General features: G+C 37.4%; 1 long non-coding RNA gene across 1 annotated transcript in view; it reads left to right on the forward strand.

Moving 5' to 3' along the window:
• LOC102246011 overlaps positions 1 to 18,140 on the forward strand; it is a 218,397-nt gene that overhangs the window by 148,767 nt on the left and 51,490 nt on the right. The gene's annotated exons all lie outside the window — the stretch shown is intronic.

Consider the following 18,140-nt stretch of genomic DNA (forward strand, 5'->3'; position numbering starts at 1 on the left):
GAAGATTTTGAGAAAGATGAGAGCTCATGTGAGTGAAATATTGGCCCCAACATTCGTGGGGATGCAATTGAGGTTTGCCATGACCCGTTCTTCCAATGTCACCATCCTTCCTTCTAATCCCACATGTCCTGGGGCCTTGCCTCTGAGTTATAATTCATTTAGGAGATTATTGAGCTGCTGATTGCTTAAGCCTCTCAAGGTATCCTTTTCAATATATTTTCTCTTTCTCACAAAGCCTTCCTTTTTCTTCCCCAGACCACTTTGCTTTGTTAACATTTTTAAAAGATGTTTTTATTGATTTTTTTTAGAGAGAGAGAAGGGAAACACTGATTTGTTGTTCCACTTATTTATGCATTCGGCATTCATTCTTGTATGTGCCTTGACTGGGGATCAAACCCACAACCTTGGCATATCAGGATGACCCTCTGACCAACTAAACTACCCAGCCAGGGAACATTTCTTAATGTAATAACCTGGTATCACCTCTATCGAACCCCACTCAGCCTGCTCGGTTTGGAATAGTTATGATCCTCTCAAACACTCCATACAAATATCTGTCATTATGTTTATCATATGCTACTACAATTTCTTATTTATATGTGTACCTCTTCCAACTATTCTGGGGCTTATTTTTCTTTGTGCAGAGAAAAATAAATGGTTTAAAAGGGCCACACAATGAAATAAGTCCATTTTCCAAACAGGGCTGGCTTCAGATAAACTAGGACATGATCACATAACTGACTTAGGTTAAATCATCTAAGAAGCCAGACACCAAAGGCCACATATGATGTGATTGCATATATTTAAAATATCCAGAAAAAGCAAATCCATAGAGACAGAAAACAGATTAGTGGTTGTGAACGGCTGAGGGAAGAGGGAAATGGGAATGATTGCTTAATGAGTATGGGGTTTCCATTTGGGGTGATGAAAAATTCTGTAACTGGATCGTAGTGATGGCTACACACATTGTCAATGTTCTTAATGTCACTGAGTTGTACACTTTAAAATGGTCACAGTGATATTTTACCACAATAAAAATGTAAACAAAAATACAAACAGCCAAAAAACAACAACAACAAAAAAACAAGTAGTAAGGCCAATTTACTAAGACTTGTGTGTTCCTAAGACTTCTGATTAGAATGTCCTAACTTCCTTTGTCTCCACAAATACTGAAATGTTGATGTTTAAGATGCTCTGAGGTGAATTCATAACCTACAGACTCTTCAATATGATATTCTATATCAAAGTCCCCATGATGGAAAAAAAAGAAGAGATAAGATTTTCATACAAGAAAAATGGGGTTAAAGTGATCAGAACCAGGTAAAAGCATGCCCCAGGATTGTTGTTCTCTCCTTTACATGCATAACTTTTAATTTACGAAGTAATAAGAGTTGTTTGCAAAAAAAAAAAATTTGGACAAACATAAAGTAAAAAATAAAAACTTATGTTTTAAAAATCTCCTTTAATGGAGACAAAGTTATTTATAACCAAACTGGGATTTTATTTTCGTTTTCTGGGCACACAAATTACATTCCCAGCCTCTCTTGCAGTTAGGGCAGGACTGTGTAAGTGTGTTCTGGGGCAATGGGGTGTTAGCAGAAGTAATGTAACCCACTTCTGAAGCTGCCTAGAAAATCCTGTGCAGTCATCATGCTCTCTTTCCCTTCTGCAATTACTTGGGGGTGACGGACGTGTTTGAGATTAAGTAGAGCCACAAGTAAGGAGAAACCTGGGTCCTTATGTCACTGCTTGGAAGGTGAGCTGCCCAGGAGAGCCAGGCAACTTGCACAGAACTGAGTTGAGTGAATGCAAATCTTTATTGTTATCCCATTAAGCTCCTGAGATTTAAGGCCTATTTGTTATTATAGCATCACCTCTCCTATTCTGATTAGTTTACCTCTCAGTCTTATTTAACAGAGGTAACTATCCAATTTTTAAATCAAAATATAGACTATTTCCATGCTATGGCTTCTTCTTATTTCTTTGAGATCCCGATATAGTTTGGGTAACCCACTTACTGTCAGGAAGCCATGTTCTTCCTTAAACAAAGAAAGGGAATCCCATTTCCCTCTCTAGGCATTTGCTTAGGAATGGATATGTGATATGATTGTGGCAAAGGGAAATGAGAGGAAGTCTAGCAGAAGGTTGCTTGGAAAGATAATTCCTTAGGTTAAAAAAAAAAATGATGGCTGTTCATCTTCTGCTCAGCATTGTTAAAAGTCTGGATTTGTGGTACCATATGTTGGTGAGTGGAGTTACTGTGCGAACAAAGTTTACATGCCAAACTGAGGAAAAAGACCATTGTAACTATTGTTCTTTATGACATCATTGAGCTAATACATTAGCCAACGGTAGAGACTTTTTCCCCATTAAATATTTGCCACATGAGATAATAAAACTTTCTTATTTTTTAGCTACTTTGAAATGTTTTTATTATTTGCAGCTGAAAACATCCTAAAACACATTGATGTTTAAGTAGTTTTCAGTGATTTTATTGTTTTAAATAGTATTGCAGCAAATATGCTTTTATATTTATTATTGATTATGTCTACAATTCATTCTGTGGTTGTACTTGTAGGTCAAAGGGTATAAGCATCTAGTTTTTTGTGAATATTACCATATTTTTCTTCAAAAATATTGCCTTTTCTTTGTCTTTTAAGTTTGCCTTTTTGAATATTATCAATCTACTAGAGGCCGGTGCATGAGATTCGCGCACTTGGCAGCGGGGGTGGGTGGTGAGTCCCCCAGCCTGGCCTGCACCCTCTCACAGTCCGCAGTCCGGGAGCCCTCTGGGGAGCGGGCCTAAGTGGTCAATTGGACATCCTTAGTGCTGCCAACCTGATAGGCAAAATAATATTGTTTTGCTTTGTATTTCTTTTGTTACTGTGTTAAACATGTTTTCATGTGCTTAGTAACTATTTGTAGGGCTTTTGTAAGTTGCCTATTCAAGTCTTTCGACCTTTTCTTCATTGACATTTGTATTTTTCTTATGAATTAATAGGAGCTGTGAATAAAAGTAGGGCTATTAACCATTACATTGTAAACATGTCCTTCTAGTTTGCTATTTATCTTTGACTTTGCTTATGACATCTGTTTCCACATAAGGATTTAACATTTTTATCTCATCACTTTCATCACCCTTAAATTGAATGCCTCCCAGTTTTCATATCTTAAAATCCCAGATGTTGTTCCTCTCAGTGGTATTTTCAAGGACCAAGAAATCTTTAAAATGCAAATAATCTCAGTTTTAAATGATGAGAAGATATTTAGAGGGCTAGGGTGTATAGACAAATATTTCATAAGTTACTTCATATACGTAGATAACTGTTTTTCCTGTGAGGGCACCAGAAAGAGAGTACTTACTCTCAAAGGGGTAAAAGATTTGAATAGGCAATTTACAAAAGCCCTGCAAACAGTCACTAAGCACACAAAAACATGTTAAACTCAGTAACAAAAAAAATACAAAGTGAAACAATGCTATTTTGTCTATCAGGTTAACAAAATTAAATTTTTGTCCAGTGTTTACTGTGTGCTATGTATTATGCTAGATACCTTACATGTGATTTTTTTTCAATTTTAATTCTCATGACAATCCGATAAACTAGTTTTTATCATTACTATTTTAAGAGAAGCAAGGTTAATCTCTTGCCCACGGTCACATAGCCAGCAAAAAGCAGGTTTGTGTTATGACTCCAGGTCTTCTTAGCTTTTCAACACTGCCCTTAATCAAGGCACTATACTATCTCTGAAAGATACACATTCTGGATAAATATGCAAAATAAATAATACTTGGTTTTTCCTCTTTCACACTTCTCTTTTTGATATTTTTTTTTATCCTGGAACCAAGAATACAAAAACAAAACAAAACAATGCCCTGCCAGTGTGGCTCAGTGGTTGAACATTGACCCATGAACCAAGAGGTCCCTGGTTCGATTCCCGGTTAGGGCTCATGCCAAGCTTGCAGGCTTGATCCTCAGTAGGGGACATGTAGGAGGCAGCTGATCAGTGATTTTCCTTTCTCATCGATGTTTCTCTCTCTCTATCCTTCTCCCTTCCTCTCTCTCTAAAATCAATAAAAAAACAATAAAAAACACTTAAAAAAAACAATGACAAAACAGTTCTATGAGATTCAACACTAGTCTTATTTTTTAATTTACCATGATGTCTTCCCTTAATGTTAAAAACAAACAAACAAAAAACCTGGGACATTTTTTTAGCTGTTTGTATCAAGCATAATTCTTTTACAAAACCAAATTGATCATCAACATTACCCAGAAAACATTTCATGATGTTTGTGGGCTAGATCCATATGTTTCTGGAGACTTGGATAAATTCGATGATGACTTTGTCCCATTTATCAGCAGAGCTTGTTAGGGACTTACCTTGCTGAATCCCTCCCTGTTTGAACAGTCACTTCCTCCTGTCTCAGCGGCTGACTTTGATGTCTGGTACTGTCTGGTATTATTTTTAAGATGAGAGTGTGGGAAGAAAAGAGGAAATGTGTCTGTGTATTGCTGCACCCTCTGATCCAGGAGGACTTTTCTGCTTCTGAATCTTGAGATGCACTCTTTCAGGGCTTTTCATTTCTGCGGATGCTAATCCCAATTTGAGCTCTGTGTAATAGCCTTTTCTTGAATAAACATTCAGAAGAGACAAAAGAAAAGAACCTTTAATTCAAAGACTGAAAAGCTTTGAAAATAGGATCTGGAAAAACCCTACTAACCGAAGATCCTAATCTTAAGAACTGCCAATTTTTTTAAATTTAGCAAAGCAGGTGGAGTTAGAAGTCTAGATTGCTAATCTTTATTCTATCACTTACTCTCTGAGTGGATGAGAGCAAGCCACTTATATGTCCCAGACAATGTTTTCTCTACACATAAAGTGAAGGAATTGAAGAGGGCGTCTCCAAGGTCGCTTCTGTTGTTCAGTCTCATTCTAAAACACAAGAGCAGCCCTACACAAAATTGGAAAGTTTTCTGAGTTTGTCTTTTTTTTAAAATTGATTAGAGAGAGAGAGAGAGAGAGAGAGAGAGAGGCACGAAGAGAGAGAGAGCAACATCAATTTGTTGTTCCACTTATTTATGCATTCATTGGTTGATTCTTGTATGTGCCCTGACAGGTGATCGAACCTACAACATTGGCATATCAGGACGATGCTCTAACTACCTGAGCTACCTGGCCAAGGACCTGAGTTGGTCTTATGTGCTCTTACCTTCTCTTCACATTCTCTGTTCTCTTCTGACCATTCCACCCAGTAAATATGTATTTTTATTTAGACCCATGAATGTCTTAGGTCTCTGATTCTGGGTTCCTTTGTTTTAGTTTTCTCAAATATTACCCATTATTCCAAAACCTTTCATATTTCTAGCCTCCTAAGGCCCTTTTTCCTTGGTATAAAAATGATACATTAATCTATGCTAATCAGTTAATGGGTTACTTTTTCTCACTAACTTGCTTGTATTCTAACAAGGACTTTCAATAAATATATTTATTCCAAGGGAGTGACCCCAAAAATAAAAAAAATTGCAAGCACTTTATTTAGACCAGTGGGAAAGGTTGAGGGTGGGGATGGGTACTGAGTTCTTCTCAGAAATCTTTAGAAACTGCCACTTGTCTGCCCTGTTGAGCAGAACATAAGTGCATTAGGTTCCTGACCTCCTTGAAGAGACTAACTGACCTTGACGTCCTAATTCTGTTTGTAAAACCTGATATATTTTTTCTTTTAACAAAGAGTTTATATACATTGAAGGGGGAAATGAGGACCAATGCTTCCTATTAATTCAGAGAAGCCTGAAGCCCAGTCAGATGTCAGCTGATTTCTAAGGTCCCATTAGGGTGCAGGCGTAAGGGACCTGGCTAAACCACCAGGGCCTCTCTCTTAATTTTAAGAACCTTAAACTCTAGTTGCTTATGGAGACACATTATTTTCCTGAAGAGAATTTTGAGTTCTCTGTGGTCATGGTTTGGGGATTTTACTTCAAGCACAGGCTTGGACTATAGAGTTGCTTAATGAATACTTACTGATATACAATCTTCCTGGAAAAGAGACCAAAACAGTTTTATAGTTATGCAGCTATGCAGTTATTACCTCATTATTCTGAGATATAGCAACATTTAAAATATCAATAGCATCAGTACCTTTATTTTGCAGAGAGAGAGAGAAACAAAGAAGTTTGAATGACTTGTCTTATGGCACAGCTTGAGTGTGGCAGAGTTCGGATTAGAACTAAATTTGGACCAGTAACTAAAGCAGAAAATGCAGAAAGGATCATCCCTTTGAGGATCACTCTTTCGTCCCTTGTGTTCTCACAAGCCGGTTGTGAGCAAAAGGAGAGGGAGAAGGGATGCCTGAGAATGTGGGCTGGGTGCAAAGGAGAGCTGGAACCAGGCAGAATGCTGGATGCTGCTTTGTAGAGGGGGACTTTGTGGCAGTACATGAAGATGCCTTCCAGGCCACGATCTTATTTGCTTAGCAAAGTAGCCCTTTCTATGTGTCACCATCTCCGATACTGAACTAGAAGACTCAAAGTTATGCCCCAGGCCTGCCACTTTCTAGTTGAGAGCTCTTTGGAAAGGTCCAGAGAATGATTCAAAAGCTGTTATTGTTGCCTACAAGTGCCTGCATTAAGGGACTCCTGCCTACCTCTGTGTTAGCCCATGTCCACCTTGCCATTTCCTCACCACAGCAAGCATGTTCCTACCTCAGGGCTTTTGCACTTGCCGCCCCCTTTCCCTGGAAAGCTCTTCCTTCAGAATGCGGCATGACTGGCCCCTCACTTCATGTAGATTTCTGTACCTTATCAGTGCCATTGGCTTTGCAGATGGTCCAACCTGAAGTATTTTTTCTGCACTATTATATGTAAAGCAAGAATAATAACCCTACTCTCCTATCCTTGAAGAGTTATATGTGAAAGATCTTGGTAAACTTTAAAGTACTATGCAAATATAAAGAGTTTTGGTTGTTTTTATAATTCTGAGAGAACCGTAAGAAATTTACTAAGGGCTTTGAATTTATTGATTTTTTTAAAAAAATTCTTTTTTTGCTTATTGCTCCTCAGAATCAACACTAAAATCATCTGACTAGTGTTCCACATAAGTCCTTTAAATATATTTTTATTGATTTCAGAGAGGAAGGGAGAGGGAGAGATGGACACAACAATGATGGGAGAGAATCATTGATTGGCTGCCTCCTGCACACCCCCTAGGATTGAGCCCACAGCCCAGGCATGTGCCCTGGACCCTTCAGTCTGCAGGCTGACACTCTATCCACTGAGCCAAACCTGCCAGGGCTGAATTTAAATATTGATGAACTTTTGCTCTAATTTGGATTGACCTTTTGAAAAACTTCTTATTGATATTTTTCTTCACATTTTATAAATTACAGTCATTACATATACTAATAGCAAAGACCAGACTTTACATATATATCTGGAGAAGAACAATGGCCTGTTCAGTAGTTCTGTTTTCCAATTTCCTTAGTCTTTAATTGAATCAATTCAAATTCATGACTCTGCCTATCTTTGAGAGCAAGGGAATCTTTCCAGTTTAACAACAGTTGGTAAATCAGGAGAAAGAACTGTTTTTAGGTGGAAGGTGTTAAACTTGACTTTAGATACAGCGACTATGCTGTGCTGATGTAACTTCCACATGAAAATCCCTAATGGGCTCTTGGATATTAGCAGGAAGAGGTTAGCAAGTGTTATTTATTGGGTTTTCTCTGAATGAAGATATGTGAACACTGGCCATTCTCCAGTACAAGTTCAATATTAAAACATTTACTTTGAATGACCCAGTTGTGCTAAGTGCTTGCTATGTACTAGAATCATGCTTTGTGTTTTTCATACATTATTTCATTTAATTCTTACAATAACCTTATGAATGTGTGCTGTTTCCCCATTTTTAGTTGAGGTGACCATGGTTTAATGAAATAAATTAATTTGCAAAATCCCACAGAGCTGGTGAGATTAGGAGTTGGAATTCAAACCCAGGTTTGTCTAAGTTGAAAAGCAAAGCACTTAATCACTGTATTAGATTGCATACTGTATAATTTATGCAATAAAAATTAAAAGTATTCTCGGCAGGAAGGCTGTCCCCTTGTAATGTGTTACATGAGAAGCCTGGGGAGTCCCTGAAATGACTCCAGTTTTTCAGTTACTCTGCTCTCAGGGTAGAGTCCAATATGACCTCCAAAGGGAGATCTCATATTTCCTACTTATATGTTGGGTATTCATAACATGTTCTTTAGGAAAACACTCTCTCTCTCTCTCTCTCTCTCTCTCTCTCTCTCTCTCTCTCTCACCAGTATAATTGCACATGACACGGGTTTTTGTGTAGAGTTCACTTTTATCTCTGTAAGTATTGGGATATGTATTATATGAGTTTGTGTATCTCCTTGAAATAAATACCATGTTCATATTATAACTAAATGGAAATAGTTTCTGACATGAAAGCAAAGAATGATGAATGAAGCCTAGTGTGATTTGTCTATAATTGTTCTCCTCTGTGTCTGTCTTATGTCCTTTCCTTTGTTTCATTCCAAGCAGGTATAACACAGAACAAATAGCCATACTAAACCATACTAAATAATTCACTACAGGGCTTGCAGATGTTTGTGGGGTATGTATGTTAAAGGTGACGGTATTCTTTTTTTCTTTTTGGTGCCGTGACTCGGATACAAGCCGACAGTATTCTTGGTCGGAAGAAGAAAGACTCAGAGCTTCCACATAGTCAGGAAATATGCTTAGACATGTGTTTACACACACACACACACACACACACACACACACACACACACACAGACAGAGTCAACCACCCCAGGAGGTGGCTGGAGGAGAGAGAGATTCAAGGAGTGGTAGTGTCGCACCACTCACAGGCCAGCAGCAATGGGCAAGTCAGTCACCTGTTCGCCAGCTACCTTTGCACTTGGCTAGGATTTACAGTCAAGTCTCCTGTTCTTGGAAGCAGGGAATGCCAAGAATAAAGCAATTTGGAGTCACTAAGTAGATTATCATGATGGAGATGGAGACCCAGAGAGAAGCAGTAAGAAGTGCCCTTTCAGAACCAGGCCAGAGGGCAGAGCTGTAGCCCACAGGTCCTACATTCCCAGTAGCTCCTGTCCTCTGTCACGAGTGCAAAAGATCAAAGAGACTACTTCTGAGGTTGGGGTCAAATAGATCGAGGCCCACAGCACAGACTTTTACTCCATGGTCTGCATTTGGCTGCCCCTCAGTGAACAAACCTTACATGAGGATATTGACTTGGACTAGCAATCCCATTGATTAATACTGGGCAATGCAGCAATGCTGTGGGAGTTGTTGAGTACATAATAAGTATATACAAATCAACAAACATTTATCCAACACCTAATTAGCTTTATCAGTGAGGGTCCAAGTAAGAAACAGATGGCATGTCCTAATGGGGTAATTGAAAAAGTTTAATAGCTTACCAACAAAGGGTTAGGCAAGGAAGGAAGCCCACCACAGGAGGAGGAAGCACCCCGTGGCTTGTAACAGTGGGACCATTGCCATCCCAAGAAAGGATGGGAGTTGAGAACAAAAGCATCTACACCCACATAGCTTACATTCTACCTTAACATGACTTTGCTATTTCAGGCAACTCAGGCCCAGGGAGATGAAATTTCAAATAACCTTATTGCTTGTTTTAGGAACTTCCTGAAAGATCATTCATCTCAATACCATACCACTTAGCTTATCCTCACTTGAATGAATGTCCCTTTCTCAGGATAACAGATAGCTCAGCCACGCTTATGAAGCAATTATTTATTCTTTAACTCACCTGGAAAGGCCTCATCTTGCTATATCCACCAATCCTAAACTGTGACATTATGAGCTTTGCCTAATCCTAACCAAGCCCTCATGTTGAAAAATGCACCTTAAACCAGACCTTCAAAACCTCACATGTGACCTGACTTTAATCGCTATTCTCCTGCAAGTCCTTGCTAAGAATCTGTGAAGGTGGGGATCTGTCTTATCTCGATGAGTGAAAACTCAGCTTTGCTTTATCAACAGATTATCTTGGTAATATTTTCACCAGCCAGCATTTGACAGAGCTCCTACAAGAAGCTGGTACAAATGCTTTCAGTATAGGCAATGGCCACCCAACAGGAGCTGAGGCCTCTATAGTAGAGGAATAAAGCCTTTATTGTCCAGGTCTGGGTAGGCCCAGGAATAAGTACCCAATGTCGCCCAGCTCTCAGCCTCTGGTCTCCTGCTGGTGTCTCCCTGTGTTCACATCCAACTGGGAAACAGAGGGGATGGAAATTGTGGATACAGCCCTAGTTTCAGAGCAGGGTAGCAAAAGGTGAAACACAAATCTGGCGAGTAAAAGGAGACTATCCAGCACACTGGCCAGAAGTAAAAATCAACACAGACTTTAAGCTGCATCCTTAAAAAAATGTAGGTCTGCAAAAACTGACCTAGAAAAACTGGACTTTCTAGAAATACACAGAAGTAGCATTTTAAAAACTGGTTTTAAGTTCTAAAATAAGTTGAAAATCATGTGTAGTAGAAATTACCCTGGAAAATCCCTAAATTACCCATAAATATAGAGGACAAAGATTCTGGAAGATAGTGCTGTACAGTAATATGTATGTATAACGATAACATGCAATATGCATTTCCACAGAAGGACCAATACTGAGCAAGTAAGTAATTCCAGTATTTTGCAACACGTTCATAATTTTGTGAAAATTCCAAATTGCCAGCTCTGGCATTATTATTTTCTGCATCAGATTTTAATAATTTTTTTTCAGTTTTGGTCAGTGTTTCTCTAAGAACTTCAAGTAATATTTTAAAAGAAAAATTTATTTTGAAGTAATTTTCAATTTGAAGATGAGTTTCCTTAAACCACAAAGAATAAGTGTATACCCTTTACACAGATTCACTGATTTGGAATATTTTTCCACCTTTGCTTTTTGTTTTATCACTGTGCATACAGAGACAGACACACACACACACACACACATACACATACACATACACATACACATACACATACACATACACACACAGTGTTTTACTGAACCATTTAAGAATAGATTGCATACATCTTAACTTTTATCACCTAATACTTCAGTATGTGTTTCCCAAGAACAGGGGTATTTTCTTACATAACCACAGTCTAGTTGTCAAATTCAGGACATTTAGTATTGCTACACTAATTTAATATAATTTGTAGTCCATTCCTAGTTTCATCAATTATCCCAATAATATTCACAGCAACTTTTCTTCCAGTGCAGGATCTAGTCCAGGATCACATAGGTATTGCACTTAGTTATCTTGTTTCTTCAGTCTTATTTAATTTGGGATGGCTCCCTAGCTGTTTGTCTTTCCTGACCTTGATATTTTTTAAGATTACAGACCAGTTATTTTGCAGAATGTCTTCTCTTTAGTTTACCTAGTCCTCCCTCATAATATGATTTTGATTATGTATTTTTGGCATAAATGCTAAATAAGTGATTTTATATGCTTCTTAGGCTATCATACCTGTAGGCAAATCTTATCTGCCTGCCCCTTGATTCATGGTGTTCATTTCTATCACTTGGTTAAAGTATTATTTGGTTTGTCCACTGTATAGTTTTTGTCAATTACAATTTGTAGAGAGATATTTTGGGATTATGTTAATAACCTGTTTCTCATCAACACCATTTTTCTCCCTCAATTAATTCCTTAATTTCTTTATGGAGAAATCAGTACCAGATTCTATTCTCACCATGCATAAAATCTTTCAATGTTTGGAAATCCCTTGGGGGTGGATTTGGAAAATCACTGAAACTTTTAGATTTATTTTAATTTTTGGCCAACCTGATTAAATTTATGTAAATTAGATGTGGGTCTGTTGAAGCTCTATTATAATAACCATAAAAGAGTAGTCCGAAGGGTAGATGCTACAGTCAGTCACATTTGATATAGAGAAAATGACTGACCAATAAATCAGATGTTTGTTCAGTGTACAGTTTACAGAAAAATGATCCTGCTGAATATAATGTCAATAAAGTAAACATAAAAATGTTTTAACTGTGCCAGAAAGAAAATTCAATAATAAATTAAACTGGCCTACTGATATTTGCTCTATAAGGTGCTTGCTTGACAAAAATGTTTCAGTGGTCTTATGATTTTAAATAAAATGTTTGCTTTTATAAAGATGGAACCCAGATATCCATGGCATCAAAAAATGGGGCAAAAATTATAGGGGAGGCAGTAGAGCTGGCTGTTTATCACATGGACCTTGGAGTCTGGAGTCCAGGGTTTGATGTTACTAGATGTGACCATGAGCAAGTTATTTAATCTTTGCCTCTGTTGTTCTATCTATAAAATGAGAAAATAATAATATACAGCATTATATGATTGTGATGAAAATTGAAATATTTAATATATGTAAAATGCTTACAATAGTAGTGGCACATAGTTAATTTCTATAAGAGTTATCATCATCATCACCATCTTCATCATTTTTACCTCCATGGGGAAAGGAGATATTTAAAGACTGGAACCTTCTCTGACCTGAGACTAAATGAAAAAAATGAGAAAACAATTCAGGATATTACTTATTATTCTTTGGTAGTGATAATAATGCTGTGGCCATTTGTAAACTGAGTAAAGTAGTACTACTAATGTTCCTTAGCATCGGTCACTAAAAAAAAAAGTCATCTGTAAAATGTTTAGATTATTCCCCTCAGCTAAGATTTCATCCCTGGAAACATTATTTTTGTTTCAATCCTCATCCAAGGATATTCTTCCATTGATTTTTTAGAGAGAGTGGAAGAGAGGGAAAGACAGAGAGAAACATTGGTATGAGAGAAACACATCGATTGGTTGCCTCATGCAGGTGCCCTGACTAGGGCCTGGGCTGGGGAGGATCCTGCAACCAAGGTTCATGCCCTTGACCAGAATCAAACCCAGGACCCTTCTGTCCACAGGCTGATGCTCTATCTATTGAGCCAAACTATCTAGGGCTGGAAAGATCATTTTAATGCCACTATTACAATTATAGCTATCAGGCCATAAGTTTTATTGCTGTTGGCATGCAATGAGCTCAAACTAAACCATTTTGGTTTAATCCAAGCAACATTTTATGAGATATTATTATCTTCATCTTATTAAGGAAGAAACAGTTTTTGAGAAGCTACAAGATATGCTCAAGTTTATGGATCTAGGAAGAGGCAGAATGAGAATTTGAATCCTGGTATGAAAAGCCAAGTACTGGTACACTCACTACACCATATTGCTTTCTGTAAATATACTCTTTGTGGGATTGTTGTCACTGCATTTTGCATTGACTTTGTTTGTAATAGATTTGTGGTTCTTCAGATTTGGTGTTACAATAAATGGCGTTTCTCTGCCAACTTCATTAATCAAAGTTATAGAAGGAAAGGAGATGTTGTACATGTAAGAATAATTTAAGAAAATATAATAAGGAGGCTTTATACCAAAGTATGACAGGGTTAAGGGGTCCAAAATAAATTTGCAAAGCCCTCTGAGACTAGGAATGACAGGAAGCTGTCCCCACCATGAGGCCAACATGAGCAAGTGGAGGAGGCTACCATTGGAATGTGAAGAGAGCTGTTGTCACATGACAGGGGCCCTCTAATATGTTCATTCCAGAGGAACACAGCCCCTGCTAGACTGCAGCCCAGTTGGAAGAGAGTAAGGATAATAGTACCCCAACTTTTCTCTCCTCTTGGCCAAACCCAACTGGAAGCCAGAGGGCAAGGGATCCCAGGTGGTATAGTTGGTGTAAGTCATGCTTCCTGGGCACAGGTTAAGGCTCCAAAGGGTAGAAAGTAAATCTAGAGGGGAAAATAGAGTCTTTTTGTCACCCTAGCATACCTGATATATTATTTTAAATTATGATCCCTTAGTACAATATCAATAAAGAAAACTGAGCAATTCAAGAAGAAAAATGATACAGATATGCAAATGACATATAGCATACTCTTCCAAGTGTGAGAAGAAAAAATAACTTTTCATTAAAAGAGAGCATCCTGAAGGTAATGTTATTGTGCAGGTAGGTAGGATGTAAAACATTCAAATAAGATCAGGAGTCTTATCAAATTCCTTATATGTTAAAGCTGTCCTTTGATCAGTGGCTATAATTACATTTTAAAATAATTTTTTATTTTTCAATTACAGTTGACATGCAATATTATAATAGTTTCAGGTATACACCCCCGTGATTAGACATGATATAAGTTACTAAGGGATCATCCCAATAAATCTCAAACCCATCTGACACTATACATAGTTATTACAATATTCCTCACTATATTCCCTAGGCTGTACTTTACATCCCTGTGACTATTCTGTAACTAACAATTTATACTTCTTAATCCCATCACTTTTTTCACCTAACTCCCCAAGCCCCTCCCATCTGGCAACTATCAAAATGTTTTCTGTTATCTATGAGTCTGTTTCTGTTCTGCTTGTTTGTTTATTTTGAGTGCATATTTTAGATTCAATTGTGGATAGATATGTATTGTTTATATTTTTATTTTTTGTATTTTATTGTTCATATTTTTGTCTTTTATTTTTTCTTTTCTTATTCTTCTTAAAGAAGACCCTTTACATTTCATGTAATACCAAGTTAGTGGTGATGAACTCCTTTAGCATCTTTTTGTCTGGGAAGCTCTTATATATCCTTTGATTCTAAATGATAACTTTGCTGGGTAGAGTGATCTTGATTGTATGTCCTTGTTTTTCATCACTGTGAACATTTCTTGCCAATCTCTTCCAGCCTGCAAAGTTTCTGTTGAGAAATCAGCTGATAGTCTTATGGAAGCTCCCTTGTAGGTAACTAACTGCTTTTCTCTTACTGCTTTTAATATTCTCTTTGTCTTTAACCTTTGGCATTTTAATTATGATGTCTTTAGGTTAAAGGTTCTGGCAAACTTTGCAGGTTTACCACTTTGATTTCAAATTGGCTCTCCATCTTGGTGCCAATACCAGTTTTCCAAGCTGGTGTGAGCTCAGCTGTGGTTTTTGAATGGTTCACAGAGCTCTGGGCCCTCATGGTGTTTCTTTGGAAACCCTGTTTACTGTTTCTCTACTGTAAGTCATCTTCTAAGAAATTACATTGACATCTATTCTCATCATGTGTCCTGTCTTGTGCTTCTATTCAAGGAACTCCATGCCATGAGCCTGCTTGGCCAGATTTGATTTCTGTGAAGTGAAATATGAGTATTACAAGATTTTGCTCTTTTACTCATTTAGAAAATAATTCAGATGCCTTCATGAGCTGTCTGCTACCCTTCATTTTAGTTTCCTACTTTCGTATTCCCAGAGTCTACTTCTGAATTGGGACGTTTTCTGCTCTTGCCCAGCAGAGCATAGAGAATCAACTGCAGCCTTGGTCATGCACTAATAGGCCACCATGAGCCTAACCCAAAGTCTCACTGGTAGGAGAGAGCTGAAAACTGAAATCCATGAATTGTTTGCAAAGCTCAATCTTTTCTCCTCCCAAGCAAAGTGTTATTGTTTAGTCACCGTGTAAATCCTTTCCAGCAGTGCCTCCAACCTATGTCACATAGCCAAGTGGGGAGGAATTCCTAGAACTCATCCAGAACAATGGGAGTTGTTGAATTTAAAAATTAAAACAAAATTAAAACTTGCTAAAGCTGAGTTGAGGGAGAAAAAGAAAGACTTAAGGTTTTCTTTCTATTATAATATTTTTTGTCAAAGTTCTCCATTTTCAATTCCTCTCATATTATGTTTTCCAATGATTCAAGCAATTTGTTTAGGGCAAAGAAATATAAATCAATAGAGAATTACTTAACTAGGAAATGCAAATCAATAGCAACTTACTTACACAGGAACTTTTTGGTCTGAAATGTTTAGCAATATACTGTTTGTTCTAAATGTGTGGCTTTAATAAGTGATAGCTTGTAGTGATGCTATTTACATATCAAAGCACTGTACAGTACTCTTTCATTTATCTGACAACCAGTGCTTTTTAGTACATTCTATATCTATCATAAAGACAAAATAAGAAAAACAAATCAAATCAGAACAGCAATAAAAAGGGCAGTTTCTAGTGTGAGCTAATATAAAATACATGCTTAACTCAAATATCCTATATTTTCTATTAATAAATCTCTAAAGAGGATTGTTGAGTATAATGATCATTGAGAAGAACTTTAAGTGGCTTTTGAATGAAAAAAAAAACAACACTAAGATTACTTTGTGTTCGGCCTTCTTTTTCCTTTAGTATTCTGTTAATTTTCTATGACAAGAAAACAGAAATGCTGAATGAGAAAGTTAATATTTTTTAGTGTTTGCTGTTACTATTAGAGAAAACAACAACAGTGTACTGGAAATGCACCTTTAGTTCATGATTCTGAGTCTACCACTTATTAGCTGCTCAACATTGAGCGAATCATTTATGTGGTGGTTGTCTTGTATTTCCAGATTCTTCTTGGTGCAGATCCTTTTCTGTGCTGGCCAATGATTGCCTCCTTGTTTTTTACAAGACTCTACTGTGACAACAGCTAACCTAACTGGGCCAATTAAGGTCCTTCCCTGGGGTTTGGCTTGGCCCAGAGATACCATCTCTGCAGTGGAGGACACCCTGTGATGTATACCTTATGCACTGATAGAGGCCATGTTTTCCCACCTCTGAGGAATGCTGGCCTACAACACAAGAGAAATAAAGCCAATGTGCAGTGAGAAACAAGGCACAGAGAATTCTGGTGAGGTTCCTCTCTCTGGTTCCACTTGGTTCTGATACCCCTCTGTTTCCCTACACTTCAAGGGACTGTGTGGTTTAACCCTTCCTTGGCTTTTGCTTTTTCAAGTTGGGTTTTATCTCATTCAGTTCTGGTTAGAATATTAACCCCTCACTTTCATGAGCCACTCCCAAAGTCTGGTGTATAATTTTGTATTTGTAATTTTTTTTTGTGTGTGTGTGTGTTTTAATATATTTTATTGATTTTTTACAGAGAGGAAGGGAGAGGGATAGAGAGTTAGAAACATCAATGAGAGAGAAACATCGATCAGCTGCCTCCTGCACACTCCCCACTGGGGATGTGCCCACAACCAAGGTACATGCCCTTGACCGGAATCGAACCTGGGATCCTGAGTCCACAGGCCAACGCTCTATCCACTGAGCCAAACCGGTTAGGGCTGTGTGTGTGTTTTTAAAGATGGCTCTCAAAAATTGTGTAAGTTTAATGCTGCCATCAACCTCAACTCACTTTTGATCCTAATTAATACAATTTAACTTCTCTGATTTTCACCTGTTTCAAAAGATAGGAAATCAATCTGAAATGTCCCTAAAATTCTGTGCCTCTGCTACTGTATAAAGTATAACTTCTCTTCATGTGCCATTGATTTTTACAACCATTGGGAAATGGCTCCTTTTACTCAAACTTATACTGAGATGATAACAAAGTGCTTGAGATTAGTACCAGGAAGAATTTTGAGGAGGAAGTGAACAGGAGAGGAGAACTGGGAACTTGAGGGGATTTCAGGTAAAATTCTACCTGTCATTACCCCTCTGGAGCAGACAAAGGGTCTCAATATTGAAGGGACAATTGCTGAAATGAAAATTCTAGGTATTATACGTTGGGGATTTTTAAAAATAAAATAGCATACTTCCTCCCTTGGTGATCAGATGATACTTGGAAGTTTTGTGGTCTAGTGTTTGATTTTTGCTTTTGTATTTTTCCCTTTTTATTCATTTCAACATATTAAAAATGTAATATCTTTCAGATGCATTAAATATACTGTACTTCGTTTTCTATCACTAAACTTTTATTACCAAAAGGTAAAAATGTTTTCATTGTTTTGTTGTTGTTGCTGTCCAGCTGTCAGATGCTGAATTCTTGTCAGATGGTTCTGGTTGCCTCTTCTTACTTTTCTTAGTGCATAATAATGCTCCTCGACATTTTTTGGTTCTAAAGGTATTATGGTTTTTATTGATATTATGGCTTTACTCACTTTTAATGGAGAACTTAGAATCACAGGTAGTAGTTAGCAAAAAAAATATTAAATTTTAAAGAATCAAAAACAGTGTATATATGGTGAATTAAATATAACTTTAATTTGGTATGATTTCTTTATTATTCTTATTGCCCTGTCCAGTATCAAAATTACAAGATTAGTGCTGTGTTCAGAATGGAAGTTAAC

The sequence above is a fragment of the Myotis brandtii genome, unplaced genomic scaffold (assembly GCF_000412655.1).
Source record: "Myotis brandtii unplaced genomic scaffold, ASM41265v1 scaffold931, whole genome shotgun sequence".
In the NCBI taxonomy this organism is placed as follows: Eukaryota; Metazoa; Chordata; class Mammalia; order Chiroptera; family Vespertilionidae; genus Myotis; species Myotis brandtii.